The sequence below is a fragment of the Urocitellus parryii genome, chromosome 3, assembly GCF_045843805.1.
Source record: "Urocitellus parryii isolate mUroPar1 chromosome 3, mUroPar1.hap1, whole genome shotgun sequence".
Lineage (NCBI taxonomy): Eukaryota > Metazoa > Chordata > Mammalia > Rodentia > Sciuridae > Urocitellus > Urocitellus parryii.
Genome location: NC_135533.1, coordinates 42,684,477 through 42,703,245, shown reverse-complemented (window position 1 = coordinate 42,703,245; position 18,769 = coordinate 42,684,477). Strand labels below are relative to the sequence as shown.

The 18,769-nt window shown below is 34.1% G+C and overlaps 1 protein-coding gene across 1 annotated transcript in view; it reads right to left on the bottom strand.

The window, feature by feature from the left end:
- The window catches only part of Cftr (CF transmembrane conductance regulator), a 155,923-nt gene that overhangs the window by 76,690 nt on the left and 60,464 nt on the right, over positions 1–18,769 (bottom strand). The window lies entirely within an intron of this gene.

Here is an 18,769-nt window from a genome sequence, read left to right as displayed (position 1 = left end):
ATCTCTCTATGTATCTACAAGAACTTGGGTGAGGAGGTGGGGACTGAATCCCACCATATTCTGGAGATCCTGATTTCCCAGGGAATACTTCTCTAATAGATCACACAATAAAACAGCAATACAAACAGAAGGAGCCAGCCCCTAGCAATCTGCAAACAAAAAGGAAAGAAAAACGAAGAAAGGCATACAGAGAAGAGAAAGAAAATTGGAAAAGAAAAGATTGTCACAGGAATAGATATGTATTTAAAAAAGCAAAAGGATATTGGCAGAATAAAAGAGATAAGAAAACTGAAGAGGAAGAGACAAAAATAAAATAAAGATAAGGAACTACAATCTACACTTTAGTAAATATCCCTGCTGAATTTAAATGCCCAAAGACAACAAATATAATTTTATTACTTTAATTTTCTTAAGATAGTATAAACAAAAGGTTATTATAAGCCAAACTTCTCCCTTAGGAGATTATATAATACCTGTATTTTAAAGAAGTCAAAATATTCACTATACAAAGCAATGAAATAAAATACAATAATTTAAACAAAATACTTTAGATTATAAAATAAAACTTTAAACAAAATAGAAAACGTGGCAACTTGAGAAGAAAATGACTTCTTTTCTAGCCCTGTCTCTATTATCAACTAACAAATAGCTTGAGACAAATCTGTTTTGGATCTCATTTCTCCATTTATAAAATGGGGATAATATAGCAGTATCTTCCTTTAACAGTGGTTAAAAAAATGAACTTAATATAAAGAAATTGGCACATAATATACACTCAAACATTGGTGAGCTTTGCAGTTTTTAAATAAAATCTTTGTCAATGATCTGAATATGGCATTCCCCTTTTGCCTTGAGTAGAATGCCATACAATGTGATAATTTGCCCTAGTCTCCCATTAGAGGAAAAGCAGATTCTTCACATTGAATTACACAGCCTTAATTAGTATGTTATTATAAGAACTTTATGAGGGATGATCAATGTAAAAAGCTCTGGACTTAGAATCAGAAGCCATGGGTATAAAACCCAGGTTTGCACAAAGTTGCCAGATGTACTATGGTTGAAATTATTATGTATATGGTCTTAGGATTTCAGACAGAAAAGGAGATATCACCACAGACATTTCAGAAATCCACAGAACTATTTTGAAAACCTGTATTCCAATAAATTAGAAAATCTAGAAGATCTTGATTAATTTCTAAACACATATGACCTACCCAGACTGAACCAAGTGGACATACAAACAAAAAGGTTGAAGCAGTAATGAAAAGCTTTTAAACAAAGAAAATCCCAGGACCAGATAAATTTTCAGTTGAATTCTACCAGAACCTTTAAAAGAAGAACTGAAAACCAATCCTCCTCAAATTCGTAGAACCCTTTCTACGACTCCCAAATTTATTATATGAAGCCAATATTACTCTGATACCAAAACTAGATAAGGAAACATCAAGGAATGAAAACCAGAGACCAATATACCTGATAAACATAGATACCAAATGGTACTAAATGTGAAAGGATATTATTAGGAGAAATACTTGTGTAAAAGGAAACATGGAGATAGGCAGGGAAGACTGTGAGATCTCATGCAAATTGGAACCCCAAGCAAAGGAAAAAGGAACAGAAAGTTGGACTGGGCGATTAGAATTCCTTTTCAGTCTAAGGAAGGGTTGGAAATCTGTGAGCAAAAAATTAGCCAATAAAGTCTTGCATCTCACATTATAGATATGCTTTTATATCCCCACACACTCATTCATTCATGTGGAAGAAGTAGTCTCATGATAAACTCAGTGAAGGACTTCAGTATATAACTGGAGCCTTCTTGTAATTATGTACCCTGTAGCAGAGGTTGGTAAGACACACTTCATGGCCACCACAATAACTTACATGCACACACACACACACACACACACACACACACACACAAATAGCAAATAAAATGAAATCGGAATGGTTAACAAACATGAAAAATGTATAATCTCTCATGTAATCACAGAACTGCAAATCAGAATGAAAGAGGTAAAGAAAGAGAAATCAAAGTTTCAACAATTAAAATCAATAACAGGAACTTTCAAAGATATGAGGAATAAAGGTTGGTAGTGCTATACATAGGTTTAGCTGCTTTAAAGTTTAATTTGGTAGTACTTAATGAAATTTAAATTTGTATATTCTCCTGTGACCTGCAATTCCACTGAGAGGATTTTATGCCAAAAAAATCTTACAAAGATTTTCGTTTCAGTATTGAACAACCTAAATGTTCGTCAATAAAATAAAATGCAATGAACTAAGAGTACAACACAGTGGTGCAAAAAAGCAATGAAATAGATTTCTATGTATCAGTTAGATCTCAAAAAGACAATAAGAGCCAAGAAGCAAGGGAAAGGATGATGCACACAAATTATACCACATGCATAAATTTTAAAGCTGCACAAACAAAACTACTAAATATTGTCCATAGATAACCATATGTATATATGGTTGTAAACTAATTTAAGTAGATTGGAAAAGTACATAGTTCATTCGTAATGGCAACTGACAAATCTTGGAGTTCTGTGCCAGAATGATGATGACAAGGACAGAGTCCTACTAGGAATTGTGTAGACCCCTAACAATGTAGTTAAGAAAATAGGGATGCTGGGAAGTTTCTTGTCTAGAATACACATTAGTAGCATTACCTTTTAAAAGTATGAATAATGACCTTCAAAAGTATGGAAATAATAAATTCCTGCATCTGAAAAGATTTGAAGTTCTGTGCCAAGTGTCTGGCTTCTTTTTCTGAACTGAAACCAATTGTTAAGGGAAATGTATACGTTTGGATAACTTAATATGTATCTCAGAGATCATAATTAATATGAAATTGTTGAGACTGAAATGAAACCATATAGTGGGGGCATGGAAAACTGTGATTAAGCCCATTATTTTCAAACCAAACACATTAGTAATACCAATATCCTGCTATTAATATGAGTACATGTTCTGATTACCTAGTTTATTGTTCATTTGCAGATTTCTTTATTAGTGTTTGGCTTTCTCTATTTGATTTAACATAAAGCACTCTGTCTTGTATGCACTGTTAAACATTTATCTTTGCTGATTACTAAGGGCACTCAAATCTGGTAATATATTTATCTAAAGGGTGTTGGTAGATTTTCATTATGATGTAAGTTATAATTTAAAAAGAGTTAATGATGCTTGGTGCTATTACAAGTTTTTTAAAAGGCCATATAAGGGCATGTGCCACTAAGAGAAGCCTTACACACAGAGAAAAAAATTATATTTCTCTTTGCTTGCACTGCAAATTAACTTGAGTTCCTTAAGAGCTACGCACAAAAATTGTGGGGGGAAATCATCCATTGGAATTAAGACACTAAATATGATTTAAACTCTTATTAAAAATCAAACTACTAGGATGTTTTAATGAAAAAATAAACATATAGTCACAAATCAAAGTCTTAAATTTCTGTGATTAATTTTTCTTTGAAAGAGACATATTTAATATTTATATTTTCACAATAATTTCATTTCCATTTCCTCAGCATAGTTTGTCTAAGGATAAAATCAAATATCTAGATTGTTAGTCCTTAAAGTATGGTTCTTAGGCATGTTATAAGAATCACTTGGGGGTTTTTTGTTTGTTTGTTTTTTAATGCTGTACCTATTTTCACTCAGAAGAATGTGGACATGGCCCATGAATCTACGTATTCCCTGTAATGATGATGCCCACCAGGGTATGAGGTGTTCATCTAGATACTTGCTGTCTGGGTTGACTTCCTTTACAACATGCTGATCTGAAAGGCAAATACCAACTTCAAAGGATTCTGTGCATGCAACACTGTGTTTGTTTGACATTGTAAAACACCTGAAAATACTTAGATAAAGAGTACTAGAGCAGGTCAAAGTAATAATATAATAAGTATGCAATAAAGATTAACTTGTTTTATTATTAAGGAGTGTATAACATATCCAATGTGATATGTGCCCTTTTCACATATTTTCTTTTTTCTTTCCTTTTTTAATTGCTTTTATTTTTTAAATATATGACAGCAGAATACATCACAATTATTATTATACGTATAGAACACAACATTTCATATCTCTGTTTGTATATAAAGTATGTTCACACCAATTCATGTCTTCATACATGTACTTTGGATAATGATGTCCATCACATTCCACCATCATTGCTAGCCCCCTGCCTCCCCTCCCCCCCCACCCCTCTGCCTTATCTAGAGTTTGTCTATTCCTCCCATGCTTCCTCTCCCTACCTCACTATGAGTCCGTTTTCAATTTTACTTTTTTTAAAAAAAAATACTATTTTATCATTCTAACATTATTCAACTGGACCAAACAAACATGAAGTTGTTCAGGAGGAACTGCTAATATAATGCTCATTAACTCTGAATTGAACATACAGCAGAGCAATGATATATGGTATTATTAGAGAGAGAGAGAGATGAAGGAGAGAGAAAACAAGAACTTTAAAGAAATAGCAGGGTGTTATATTTAATAGACCTGTGTGGTTTTGCAATATTTACTGAGTACATTTGAGCTTCCTGAAACTTTGAAGGTAGGAAAACACCATAAAACTTATTTTATGGCTAGCTTATCACTTTTAGAACAACCTTGACAATACAGATGCTTGTGGCAGGGGAGGAGGGTGACAAGTTAGGGGTACAGGGATATTAACTTGAGAGAATTGCCATTTAATATATTAATTAATGCACATATTTAAGAGTGAGTCATTGGCTGGTTAATGCCATTGTTATTAATATTTAAAAACTACTGAATGTGTATCATGCTTCATATACAAGGAAATTGGGCAAGAAAAGAGAGATGTGTCATAGGAGTAAAGGAAACAGGAAGATAGAAGAGAAGGATAGAGAGTATAAAAGCCAGAAATGTATTGGAAAGAGAGAAAAAAATGAATTAAGCTTTTTTTCACATAGCTATTGTGTAAGCATGCATCTGTACAAATATATATACAAGGGAGAGGGGCAAACTTCCATAGCAGTTTGTTATCATAATCTTTGGTATGATAATCTCCTTTACAAATGGTAACTTCTTAGTCTTAATGGTTTAATACTGTTATAATCATTATGAAACTATCTAGCATGAATTCCAACTAATGAATTCACAAATTAAAATTGAAGTTCTAAGCTGGATGCAGTGGTGCACATCTGTAATCCCACATACTCAGAAGACTACAGCAGGAGGATTGCAAGTTCAAGGCCGGACTCAACAACTTGATGAGATCCTGTCTCAAAATAAAAGGGGCGGGGTACCTGGTAGAGCACCCTTGGGTTCATTCCCCAGTACCATAAAAGAATGAATAAAATTGAGGTTTTATTTATAAGGGTAAGGTAATTTGTTAACTTAAGATTGAATATAAAGAGCTGTAAATAGAAATATTGGTTGAAGATTAAACCCTGCTATACAGTATGAGAAGTAAGACTTCTTAATCAAATTGAAAAATGAAGATTTTCCTTCACTCATGGTCACTAGCCAAATTCATAGCAGAAAAACTAAATTTGAATACATTTTTTGCTGAAATAAACAAAACTACAAAAATGAATGTTATAGTACTTTTGTTACCAATGTTAAACTCCTGTTTATGTGTTTGTTGTATGTGTAACCTGTGTGTATATATGCAACTCTACTAATATCTCTATATCTCTTCAGTACGAAGGTGTGTATTTGAATTTACTTGAACACTTTTGAAAGAAAAGCTGTAGAGTACAGTGATTTAAGATGTTTAGGATAGGATACATGTCCCCAAGGACAAGAACACTAAGCTTTAGTTTTCCTGGACTTCTCAGCAGCTAGAGTATTAAATGAAAACTGTTATATGAAACACACACAAAAAGATAACTGAAACAATCTTTCTTTATTCTGGCCTGACTGTAGACTGATTTAACTATAGATTACTGAACACCATGATTTCACATCTCAAATTCCCTTTAAAAATCTAGATTAATTCTTAAAGTTTTGAGGGATGATTTGATCCATCTAGTCCAGGAACAGGTATTTAGGGGCTGCTAATTCCTTAACTATCTCCTTTAGGTCTGCCTACCCAAAATGCTGGGACAAATCCAATGTGTGAAAAATAGCTCTTCTCAGTACTTCACTAGAACATTACTGTGTTATCTTGAACTTGGTTCTAGTCTGAATTTCCTCAAATCTTTTCCAGTTCCCTAGTCACTAAGCCTCCTGCTTAAAAATTCAGTTCCTTGGGAGGAGTAGCAGATGGGCTTCACCCTTACCCATCCATTACCTCTGAAATTCCTTGTTCTCTCAAGAGCTGACTTTGAACTAGGAGCTGCTCAGCTTGCCCTGAACAGGCTTTAGCCCTGTAATGACTGTCCACCTGCTCGCAGACTTCCATATTTTAAATTTAAGGTTATGAGGCATGAAGAAGAGATTCTGCCCCAAAGGGAGAGGAAAATAGAATATAATTTGGGAGCAGATCTTGAAAGAAAATTCCTGACTTATTTAAATTTCCAATATGTTAGAATAGGTGGGTAGTTTTCCCCAAATATACTTACTCAGTATTGTGGCAACTTCAACGTGTCACTTTCATGAAAATAAATATGCTACAAATATTTTTCAAAACTATGCCATGGAATTCTCAATACACATAGTTTACTAATCTTTGTTATCATAATCTCCTTTGCAAATGGCATTTTCATAGTCCTAATGGTTTAATACTATTGTAATCATTATGAAACTAACTAGCATGAAATTCTAACTTAAAATCAATAATGTCAAAGGATAACTCATTAGTCCAGGAGTTTATTTTCAAATATACAGCACTAATAGACCATATAAAAAGATAAATAGAAGATTTGGATTATGTTGCTGGTTCTGTCAATTTCTCTTTTTCTTTAATATGAGATAACAGTCTTTCATACACATCTAACCATAATATCTTAATTATTCTTTAGTTAGCATACTGATTCTATATTAACCTTCCTAAAATACTGTTTAGGTTATGGCACATCCCCAGTAAAGAAAAGCTACTGCAGATTAAAGATGAACTCACTCCCCTCCCAGGGTACTTTCCTATGCACCAGCGTTAAAATGGTTTTTTTAAATTGAATTTTTAAGAATAAATGGCAGAAGAATGCATTACAATTCTTATTACACACATAAAGCACAGCAGTATGGAGATTCCTTGGAAAACTGGGAATGGAACCACCATTTGACCCAGCTACCCCTCTCCTTGGTCTATACTCACAAAGGATTTAAAAACAGCATATTACAGGGACATAGCCACCTCAATGTTTACAGCAGCACAATTCACAATAGCTAAACTGTGGAACCAACCTAGATGCCCTTCAGTAGATGAATAGATAAAAAAATGTGGCATATATACACAATGGAATATTAATCAGCAATAAAAGAGAATAAAGTCATGCCATTTGTAGATAAATGGATGGTGTTGAAGAAGATAATGCTAAGTGAAGTTAGCCAAACCCCCCCAAAATAGGGTTAGAATATTCAACACCGAGTTTCCCAGACTCCTCTGTTGCTAGAGTTCTATATGAGAATTGGATTTCACCAATTTTATAACGTGTGAAAGTGAAATGGAAGGAACCTGAAAGTGAAGTGGAAGACCTTCTGTCTTTCTACCTTTTTTATTGTTTGTTTGTTTTTGTTTTCTAGGAAGCATGAGGACAAACATCAGCATTTTCATTAGGGAGATGATTATGATCATGTGATGTGTACTACCTTTGAGACATAAATGAAGAGAAATAGTAGCTCAGATGTTGGAGTAGAAGGATGAGGTCCAGTGAAGCATTTTCCTTCTCACTCCATACATCACTATCTTTTACTTGTTTTTACTGTACCATCACTAGAAAGAAAGTATTATTGATTTTTTATTATAAACAGTTTATAATAGTTTTGTTATAAACTATTATAAATTGTCTCATCTAAGTGGAATGTAAGCTTCATAAGAGGAGGTACTATCTTGTCAATTTCTAAAACAATTCTTGACACACAGAAGTAGCTCAATAAACATTTTTTAATAAATGACTGAATATGAACTCACTCAATTTCCCAATACACCCTACCTCAAATTTGCATCCATAAGGACTTTTCTTTATCCATTCTAACTCATAAGAAGTGGGCTCCATGCACCTGCCTGAGTCTAGACCTCTGAACATGTTCTATGGTTTGGGCCTCCTCATGCTACGTATAAGTCAACCTTTTCTCTTCTGCACTGAATCTTCAACTGCTCCCTCTCATCAGCCTCCCTTCTATTGTCATTCAGGCAAGTTGATGTTTTAATTTAATCATTAATCTGATTGAGCATTTTTTTACATATCTTAATAAAATTTCTGCTCATGTACATTGTTCATTTTTAATGTTAGATTATCCATTTCTTTTCTATTGTTTTGTACAAGTTTTGGAAAATTTAAAAAAATGAATCTAATAAGTTCTTACAAATCTCACTTGACATCTCCAAAGAAGATGCCACTATTAAGCATTCCCTATTACTTAAAATATATTCTCTTTCCTTCCCTTCCATAGTCACCCCTTCTCCTAGATCCATCCCCTGTCAGTCTTACCCTCCATGTCCTCCATGGACCCCTTTCACTCTACTACCTCACAAATATTGGTATTCTGTCCTCAGTCCAGTCTTCTCACACTATACTTGTTTTGGTGACATCATCTACTGTTTTAATACCATTTCCAATCCACAGGGTAAGAGCTCCCTCATGTCCAGCTCCAACGCCAAAGATCTAGACCCATGGATCCTCTCCAGAGTTCCCTAATCACTTCAGCATTCCAAAAAGAAGCACCTGGTTTTCACCTTACCAACATACCTCAGCCAATGCTATTGCTGTCTACCCAACTGCCACAATAGAAACCTGACACAGGCAGGGGAGGAGAATGGGAAGGTGTTGATCAAAAGGTACAATGTTTCAGTTAAATGGGATGAATAATTTCTGGAGATCTATTGTACAGCACTGTGACTATAGTTAATAATAATATGTTACATACTTGAAAATTACAAATCTTAAATGTTCTCACTACACATACATACATGCACAAATGACAACTATGTGATTGGTGGATATATTAACTAGCTTGCTTGTGGTACTCATTTCACAATGCATATGTACATCATCAACACATCACATTGTACATGTCAAATATATACAATTTTATGTGTCAATTATACCTCAATAAACCTGGGAAAATTCAAAAAATAATTAAATAAGTTTTAAAATTGAATTTTTACAAACTTGGCATCATCTTTGATTTTTTTTTCTCTCCCTAAATATCTGTAAGCCAAAACCTCATTATAGATAGGGGTCCTTGTTATATTTCCCGGTAGATCTAGAGTTAACACAGAACTGTTTAGAATAGGAACTCAACAAATATTTGTTGAAATAAATTTTTAATTCATCAAATTTGAACCAAAGATTTATTTAACCCTGTAAACTAAAAGTTGGTATTATAGATGTGGTTCTGAAAGGCAATAATGATAATACAATCTTTCATTAAAGAGCTGTTTTGTTTAGAAAAGTCTTGTACTCATTTTTAGAAACACCAAATTTCCTTCTTGGGAAGGTCTTTATGAACATTTCTCTGTGGCAATAAGGTCAAAACATAATGAGAAGCCCAGAACCAGATACTGATTTTAAGTTCAGCTAGGGATTATTGAGGATGCTTCTATGTCTAAGGTCTATTAAAAAACAAGGGTAAGATTTTCTTAATTTACATATATCTAAAATATGTAAAACTATTTGAGTTTAGAATCCTAATTCTTCAACTGATTGAAACATCAGGCATATGTATATATACACTTTTTATAATACAGCTTTGCTCTTTGTAAACTTCATGATTTTTTATTTTGTGTTTTCAATATTTAGGTCTGGCTTTAGTGTCCTAATTTCATTATCGTAGGATAGTTTGGTCCCAGACAGTTATAATTATATTTGTATATTACCATTCTGTTGACTTGCCCAAATCTTAGTAGGAGGGGCAGTCTCAGGGCTATTTTGGTTTTAGAGACGTAAGACTCTCATTTGTTAACCTAATAATTAGTTCTAGAATTTTCATCTTAACCCCTAATATATAGCTCACACTTTTGGAATCAGCACATTTCCACTTGGACTACAAACTCTATGCAAAGTTGACACTACATAACTGAAAGTGAGGGTTCCATGGATCAATTCATATAAAGTGCTTACCACAATACTGACACATGTACTCTGTTCATAGATGCTAATATTTATATTTAACTTCCATGACTCAAATGAAGCAAGGTAGCAATTTAGTTCATGAAACTCGATGGCGTTCTTGTTTGATTCTGGTCCAATAGTTTTACAAAATAAATGTTCTAGTTCCATATTATACTAAATAAGTATTAATGCTTCAAACTTTATTATCTATCAGTGGAAAATTAAAGTTAGTTCAAGGTAGAGTCAATGTGGTTTATTCTGGTTCAGGTGACATAGTTCAATGTGTTTCAAATATCCGTTTGAGATATCCATTATTTCTTAGCTGATACCAAATGTAAATGCTAATTCCTATAGCACCTTTATCGTCCAACTGAAAAATTGTGAATTCTCCTACAGTGGTGGGTTGACCATTTAAAGGTTAAACCTCAAGCTCCTACAGGTTAGTTTTGCCAGACCTGAAGATCCAGAGGTCAAATTCAAATTCAGTTAGTCATGTGGTATCTGCATGATGGAATTTATTTTCCAGAACAGTCATTAACTCATTTCTTTGCCTACTTCCCTCCCGAGGTTTTTCATATTCCTTGCCAAATTCCCTCCCAAGTTTTTTTTTCCCTTTTAGTTAATTCTTGCCAACTTCCCTCTCAATTTTTTTCTTGTAACTTAAATCTGAAAACTCTCAAGGAACATTGAAATAAAAAACACATGCAGAGTTTACCTTTTTCAACACACAGTAAATATTTTTATTACAATGCATATGTAATGGCTGTCATGGCAGATAATGAAGATCATTTTGTGGTTTCAAAAGTATCGCATCAACTTTGTGAATATGAATTACATAACCCAAGCCCCTGACCTCCTTCTCACACTCCCTACCCATGTACCCCACCACACACTATCATAAAAACCAATTACTTCTCCAGGTCCAGGTACTCTTATAAGAGAGTGAGTCACTGAATAAAGACAGTCCAATTACTCATTACCCAAACACTGGCTGCCTAGAGTTCTCTTCCTCTCAGCTATGGAGCTATGTGGTAGACTGTGATAAAGGTGACATGCAGGAGAAGTGGTGTTCTGGAAATAAAAAGGGCATAGAATAGTGTGTCTCTTCTCTCTTTATCTCTAGCTCAATAGTGAAATATGATTATAATTTTATAAGAGAGAAGTACGTTAACCAGGACTCAATTAAGTTGATTCCTCTTTTTAAGCTAGTAAAGTCTCTAGTGCTGGTTACAGTAGCTACAAATGTTTAGGAAGACTCTAAAGATAGTTTTTGTACATGGGGATAAATATGGGAGAATAAGTTAATAGCCACAGGGATGCAAAATAATATTTTTAAAATAATTATAAATTTTCCTAGGAATCCACACTGGTGCAATTGAAGTTCAAAGTAGGTCTTATAAAGCAGGACATGGAGATATTTTCAAAAAGGAGGGAAAGGAAAAGAATCTGAACATGGCTTGCCCATCTGTGGCTGCATGTTACAAATTATTCCATCATCATAGAACTATCTCTATGCCCTTCCCTGTGATAAAGTCTTTAAGGTATCTTACTGAGTGAATAATTTCCAACAACAAACTGAAATCAGAAAACTATGTGAAATATGTTGTGCATGCTTTTCCCTATCCAGACAAATTTACACAAACCTGCCTACTCCTGTGACACTGAGCATCATTACATACACAAGAGCTCTGAAGATATTAGGGCTGAACAAAAACAAAAACAAAAAAATGAGGAAGAGAATATTCAGTTCTCCTCACCAATTCCAAGTCTAGGGGTAACACATTAAGAAACAGACCAGCTTTTTCATTCAAAATGAAAACAGATTGATTCATGAATGTTTGGAGACAGGGACAACATAAAGATTATATTTAGGGATCGTTAAGCCCATTACCAAGGACTCTGTAAGTATCTCCTTTTCCAGTGATCAAAATTACTCTGCACTTAAAATATAAAATCTTCATTTGGCACACAGGGATTATATTTTATGGAGATTATAACTGAACTTTATCAAAGTAGAGAATATTTATATAATAAACAAAAATACAAAAAATAAAAATCCTCAAGTTACTGAAAATAAAGAAAACTTCTGATTTTTGACTGTGAAGGTAGAGAAAACCACCAGTTATGTTTGTGTTACTCCTATCAATCATGTGCTGTCATATAATAATCTTCTCAAGCTCCAAGGGTGTGAGGCACACAGAAGAACATTTTCTAAGCAAAATTCTTGTAGGCAACATGCAACTTCAAAACATTTCCAAAATAATTATCCAATAAAAATTTACTATTCTATCAATATACTATGTAGAATAAACCATAATAATGTCTTTGGAGTTGCTGTTCCAGAGGAATTTGCCTTTTATTTGGATAGATAAGAACAACATATATGAAACATTCAACACAGAGAAGAAAATGGCATATATTAATTTACTCATTATGTACACCACATTTGCTAGTTTGAAGGACAAGTAATTTAATAAATTCCTGGGTGCTTTTGCCTATCATAGAGGGAACAAGAAGGCAAAATACAGTTGCAATAATCAGCTTGACAGAAAGGAGCAAATATTTAGGGATTCTTCGAAATAAAAAAACAAATATATCTTGACACTTTAGGCAAAGAAGAAAAAAGAACAAAAATGCATACATTCTTGAAATGTATAATTGAGATTATACATTTCAAAAATAATCATAGTCATTATTTATTAAATCCCATCCAGTGACATCCTCCATTGGTTCTTTCTCAACTAAACTTGTGATTTCCCTGCCTTGATCAGATATCTCAGTTCCTTTCTGAACCCATAGCCTATTTACCTGTGGCCCTCTTTGATTCCTATTGTACAAGAAATCCTTAATCTTGAACCAATTCCTCTGTTCCTCTAATTTCTTGAGGAAACAACTCACTCTTCCCTGAAAGGCCATTTTCCTGATATCTTTCCGTATTGATTTAAATAGTACATAAATATGATATTCCTTGGTATCTCACAATTCCTCTGCTTAATTTTTATTTCTTCTTATTTATCATGAGTATTAGTGAAGTGGGTTACACCTAGTCAGAGCAGCAAATAGTACTGGCAATAATAATCATAGCTATTTTATTCATTAAGAACTTTCTGTGTGCCAAAAAACCGCACAAAACTCCACAAAAGATGTAGTTCACTTAGTGTTGTAGAGCATAAAAGTCAGTATATAGCAAGGTAAAATGACTCTCTTTAGTAACCTGGTCTTTTCAGGTTTTAAGACCTATTCTTTTTTGCTACTCCACAAACATTTTAATTCTGCTCCTCATTGTCACAAAGTGATATACCTAAACTTCAAAGGGATTACATTGTTCCCCTACTTAAAACTCTCCAAGACCAAATTTCTGAGACTGGTGTCCATGATATGGCTCTCTAACTCCATTCTTGCCCAGTCATTGTTCCTGCATTACACTCTGGTTTTATCAATATGCTTGAAGCTCCCTGAACAAACTAAGTGACTTTATGTTCTCTATTTCTGTTCATACAGTTTCCTCTGTCCAGAATATGCTTCCTATCTTTGACTCATCCTTCAAAGTGTCCACTTTTGGGGATAGCTCAAGCAGGCTACAAGCTACTGGGATTCTGCAGTAATTTAAGAGTATTTCAACATGATTCAAATCATGATTTGAATCATGTTGAAATAGGCCCTTAATGTTCATTTCCCCCAAAATCAATCTATAAGCCCTTGGACAGAGGGAGGATGATAATACTTTCATTTTATGTCCCCCCTGCTTCCATGACAGTGAACAGAGTCTGAGATAACCACACAAGCAAATTGACATAGAAAGTAGGATCACTTTCCAAACCCATCATTATTTCTTCATTGTGGAACAAATGTGCCCTCAATCGAAACTTTCAAGATCTTATGCCATCTTGTCTCTCTCTCTCTCTCTCTCTCTCTCTCTCTCTCTCTCTCTCTCTCTCTCTCTCTCTCTCTCTTTCTCTTCCAGGAAGCCATTGGTTTCTTACAGAGAACATCCCAACTTTTGTGGATTGGGTCATACAGACCAACTACCATACTTATAAATGAACATCTTTATAATTTCTCTTATAGCCAGTTTTGTCAGTAACAAAATTCACATTGATGATGAAAATAAATGTTTAACATCTTTAGCAATCAAAATGGAAATGCAAATCAAAACTACACTAAGATTTCATTTCACTCCAGTTAAAATGGCAACCATCAAGAATATGAATGCTAATAAATGCTGATAAGGATATAAGAGAAAAGGAATACTTATACATTGTTGGCAGGATTGTAAATTAGTACCACCACTACGAAAATCAGTATAAGGATTCCTCAAAAGTCTAGGAATGGAACCACTATATGATTCAGTTTTATTATTCCTTAGTATATATCCAAAAGAATTAAACTCATCATACTATAGTGATACATGCATACTCATGTTTATAGCAATGCAATTCAAAATGGCCAAGTTTTAGGAACAGCCTATGTGCCCAACACCAGATGAATAGATAAAGAAAATGTAGTATATAAACACTATGGAGCTTTATTCAACTACAAAGAAAAATGAAGTTATGTCATTCACGGGAAAATGAATGGAATTTGGCAAAAATTATGTTAAGCAAAAGAAGCCAAACTCAGAAAGTCAAGAGTCATGTGTTTTCTCTCATATGTAGAAGCTAGAGATAAAAGGGGGAAATGTGTGTTTGGGGAGTCTTCATGAAATTAAAAGGGAGACTAGGACAGTAGATGAAGGGAACCAGGAAGAGGGAAGAGGAAAGGGAAAGGGAAGTACTGGGAATGATTATGCTATGTGCATGAATGGGCATTCCCAATGAATCCCCCTATTATGTATAATTATAATATACCAATAAAAATTGAATTTTAAAATCATTTTGATGGCTTTTCATTGTTAGGCTTTCTGGTTCTCCTTTTCCTTAAGGATGCTAACCTCCATCTTATCTCTATAATAGTCACTCACTCACTGAGGAATTCCCTGCCATCACCTCCCCCCACCCACTGGCTCCTGCCCTCATGCTCTGTAACAGTATTCTCTAACTCAAAGGGAAATGGCAACTTAATATTTACTAAATGGACTATAGTGCCAGAAGCTGTGTTAGGCACCCTATATGTATATATCATTTAATCTTCTCAACAATTCAAGAACATATATTCATTAATCTCCTATTTCTTTATATCAACCCAATCTTCACTCTACTTTATGGGTAGCTCTAATGTTCTTAACCTATTCAGTCCCAGTTTTCCATTCTGAGAACCTAATAATCATTTCAAAATTACCGTAAGTGGTACATTTGTTGCGCAAGTTAAGCTTTTATAGATGTTCTACCTCTTGGACAATGGGACTGAATGGATTAAGCAAAGATCGTTTAGAGACTATATATTTTATTCTTTTACCCTTGCAATTCCATGGTGAATCATTCTGTCAGAGGAAATTAGCTTTGTATCCATCTGGAGGTTATTGCTTACCACAGGCAGACACAAATGGAGTCCATGTTTCTTCATTTTATTTCTACAAAAAATTTCTCTTTCAATTTGTATTAGGGTACTAATTAGATTCTTTTCTTAATATTTTTTTTTTTAGTTTTAAGTGGACACAATATCATTATTTTACATTTTTGTGGTGCTGACAATTGAACCCAGTGCCTCATGCATGCTAGGTGAGTACTCTATCACTAACCACAACCCCAGCCCACTAATAAGATTCTTTATTAATATGTTTCTCTCTTCCCCCTAGTTCATCAACTCCTGAAGCAAATCATGTTCTATTTGCATCCATATTCATCTCCCGTTCCTGCTACACTGTAAAAAGTTTAGCAAGTCTTAATATGTGTTTGCTAAATGCAGACATTACCTTCTCTACTTTAAAAGTTTGTTTAGACACAGAAGATCTATCGCACATTTTCATTTATGTGAAATGTTAAGAACAGACAAATTGATAGAGGAAAGCAGTATGGAGATTTCTCGGAAAGCTGGGAATGGAACCACCATTTGACCCAGCTATTCCCCTTCTCGGTCTATTCCCTAAAGCCCTAACAAGAGCATGCTACAGGGACACTGCTACATCGATGTTCATAGCAGCTCAATTCACGATAGCAAGACTGTGGAACCAGCCTAGATGCCCTTCAATAGATGAATGGATAAAAAAAATGTGGCATTTATATACTTTGGAGTATTATTCTGCATTAAAAAATGACAAAATCATAGAATTTGGAGGGAAATGGATGGCATTAGAGCAGATTATGCTAAGTGAAGCTAGTCAATCTTTAAAAAACAAATACCAAATGACTCCTTTGATATAAGGGGTGTAAACAAGGACAGGGTAGGGATGAAGAGCTTGAGAAGAAGATTTACATTAAACAGGGATGAGAGGTGGGAGGGAAAGGGAGTGAGAAGGGAAATTGCATGGAAATGGAAGGCGATCCTCAGGGTTATACAAAATGTCATATAAGAGGAAAGGAGGGGTAAGACAAGTTAATACAAATAGAAGAAATGATTTACAGTAGAAGGGGTAGAGAGAGAAAAGGGGAGGGGAGGGGAGAGGAGGGGAGGGGAGGGGGGATAGTAGAGAACAGGACAGACAGCAGAATACATCAGACACTAGAAAGGCAATATGTCAATCAATGGAAGGGAAACTGATGTGATACAGCAATCTGTATACGGGGTAAAAGCGGGAGTTCATAATCCACTTGAATCAAACCGTGTAATATGATGTATTAAGAACTATGTAATGTTATGAACGACCAATAAAAAATAAAAAAAAAAAGAAATTAGATTAGTAGTTGCTCAGGATGGAAGGAGGTAAAATTAGGAACAAGAAATGTGAATTGATTAGTAATGGATAAAGGGTATCTTTTAGAGAGGTGTGGTAGTAGTATAACCTGTGAATATGCTTTGAAAAATTAAGGCTGGCCATGCACTCAGAAAAAAAAGGAAGAATATGTCCTGTTGTTTCTTCTTCTTTTCATTATTTTCAATAGCTTATTGAGGTACAAGTCACATACCATATGATCCTTCCTTATTAATACAGAGCAATCTGCTACAAACCTTTCAAAAATAGACTGTTGTATTTAATTTAGTACCCAGAGTCTAGTACAGTATTCCAAAGTTGGCAAATGCTCACTTCATGAATGAAAGACCCATAGCTCTGAATTTATTACTAGTAATATGCCTAAGCTATATTTGGGCTAAATATATTTTGTTTACTTGGGGGGCTCAAACCACTATTTATAAAATAATTTCTGTAGTAAAATTTATATTCAAAGCAAAAAAATAAAATCTACCAGGAATCTTCTAACACTTTCTACTCGTAAATAAATAATTTATTACCAACATCCCTGCTTCCTTCCAGATAAATATCTGTGTTCTTTAGAAACACTTCATTTTTTTTATTAAAAAGTCCAGAATGTTCTACCATCTGGGCTGTGAAAAACTATTCCTGAATGAAGGACTTTTGAGGATGACGGACATCTTCAAGACAAATTTAATACTTTTATAGGATAGCTTTTCTTTTCATTAAGCTCTCAGAGTAGACAGAAAATAAAAGAATTAGAATTTTAAGAAAACTGCTGTTGAATAAGTCAGTGCACCCATGGAGAGCCCCTTACACCAGTTCACAGCTCTCTCTAATCCACAGGCAGCTTTTTTCCATATTTTGTATACTGTACTTTAAGTTCCATTGCAATTTGTTTCATAGAACGTGATACAAATGAATGCATTAGTGTCAAATGTCATCTATCAAAGATACCAAGTATTTCATTAAAAAATTATTAGTGCATTATACTTATACATAATAGTGGGATTAGTCATTGTGACATATTTGTACATGTACTATTGAAGTAATATTTCCAATAAACCTCATAATAATATATTCTCTGGCCTAATGTTAACATCAATAATTATTGAACCCAGCATCAAACAATTTTAAGATCTATATATTGGCTTCACTTGGAATATGGAATACTTTATGTAATTTCCAAATAAGTAGCCCATTACTCAATTCCTAGGAACTAAAACAACAGCATCATCTTTACTTTGTTTTAGAGAATTTCAGTCACAAGGGATTACATCAAGAGATTATATGGTTCTATGTCCAAAGTCAAAGAAAAAAATTTAATATAATTTTGGCCAAGCACAATGGCCCATGCCTCAAATCCCAGAAGGCTGAACCAGAAGGATTGAAAGTTCAAAGCCAGCCTCAGCTGCTTAGCCAGGTCCTAAGCAACTCAGCGAGACCTTGTCTCTAAATAAAATATAACAAAGGGTTAGGATGTGGCTCAGTGATTAGGAACCTCTGGGTTTAATCCCTGGTATAAAAAAAGGTAATTTTGTCTCTAATGCTCTACTATCAGATTAATATTCATTTCATTAGGTGATGGTGTTATTAAAATTGTTAAAATCCTCTTAATGTAAATTTGGAGCAAAAACACATGCCATATAAAAGTACACTGAACATATTTATCTCACTGATGTGTGAATACAATTCTTATCACTTCATAAAGAGTTTTTAATGTGACCAAATTAGTCCATCATTTAGAAAGTAACTTTCATCTATTTGATGTATTTACAAGCTTCTTCAGGCAGAG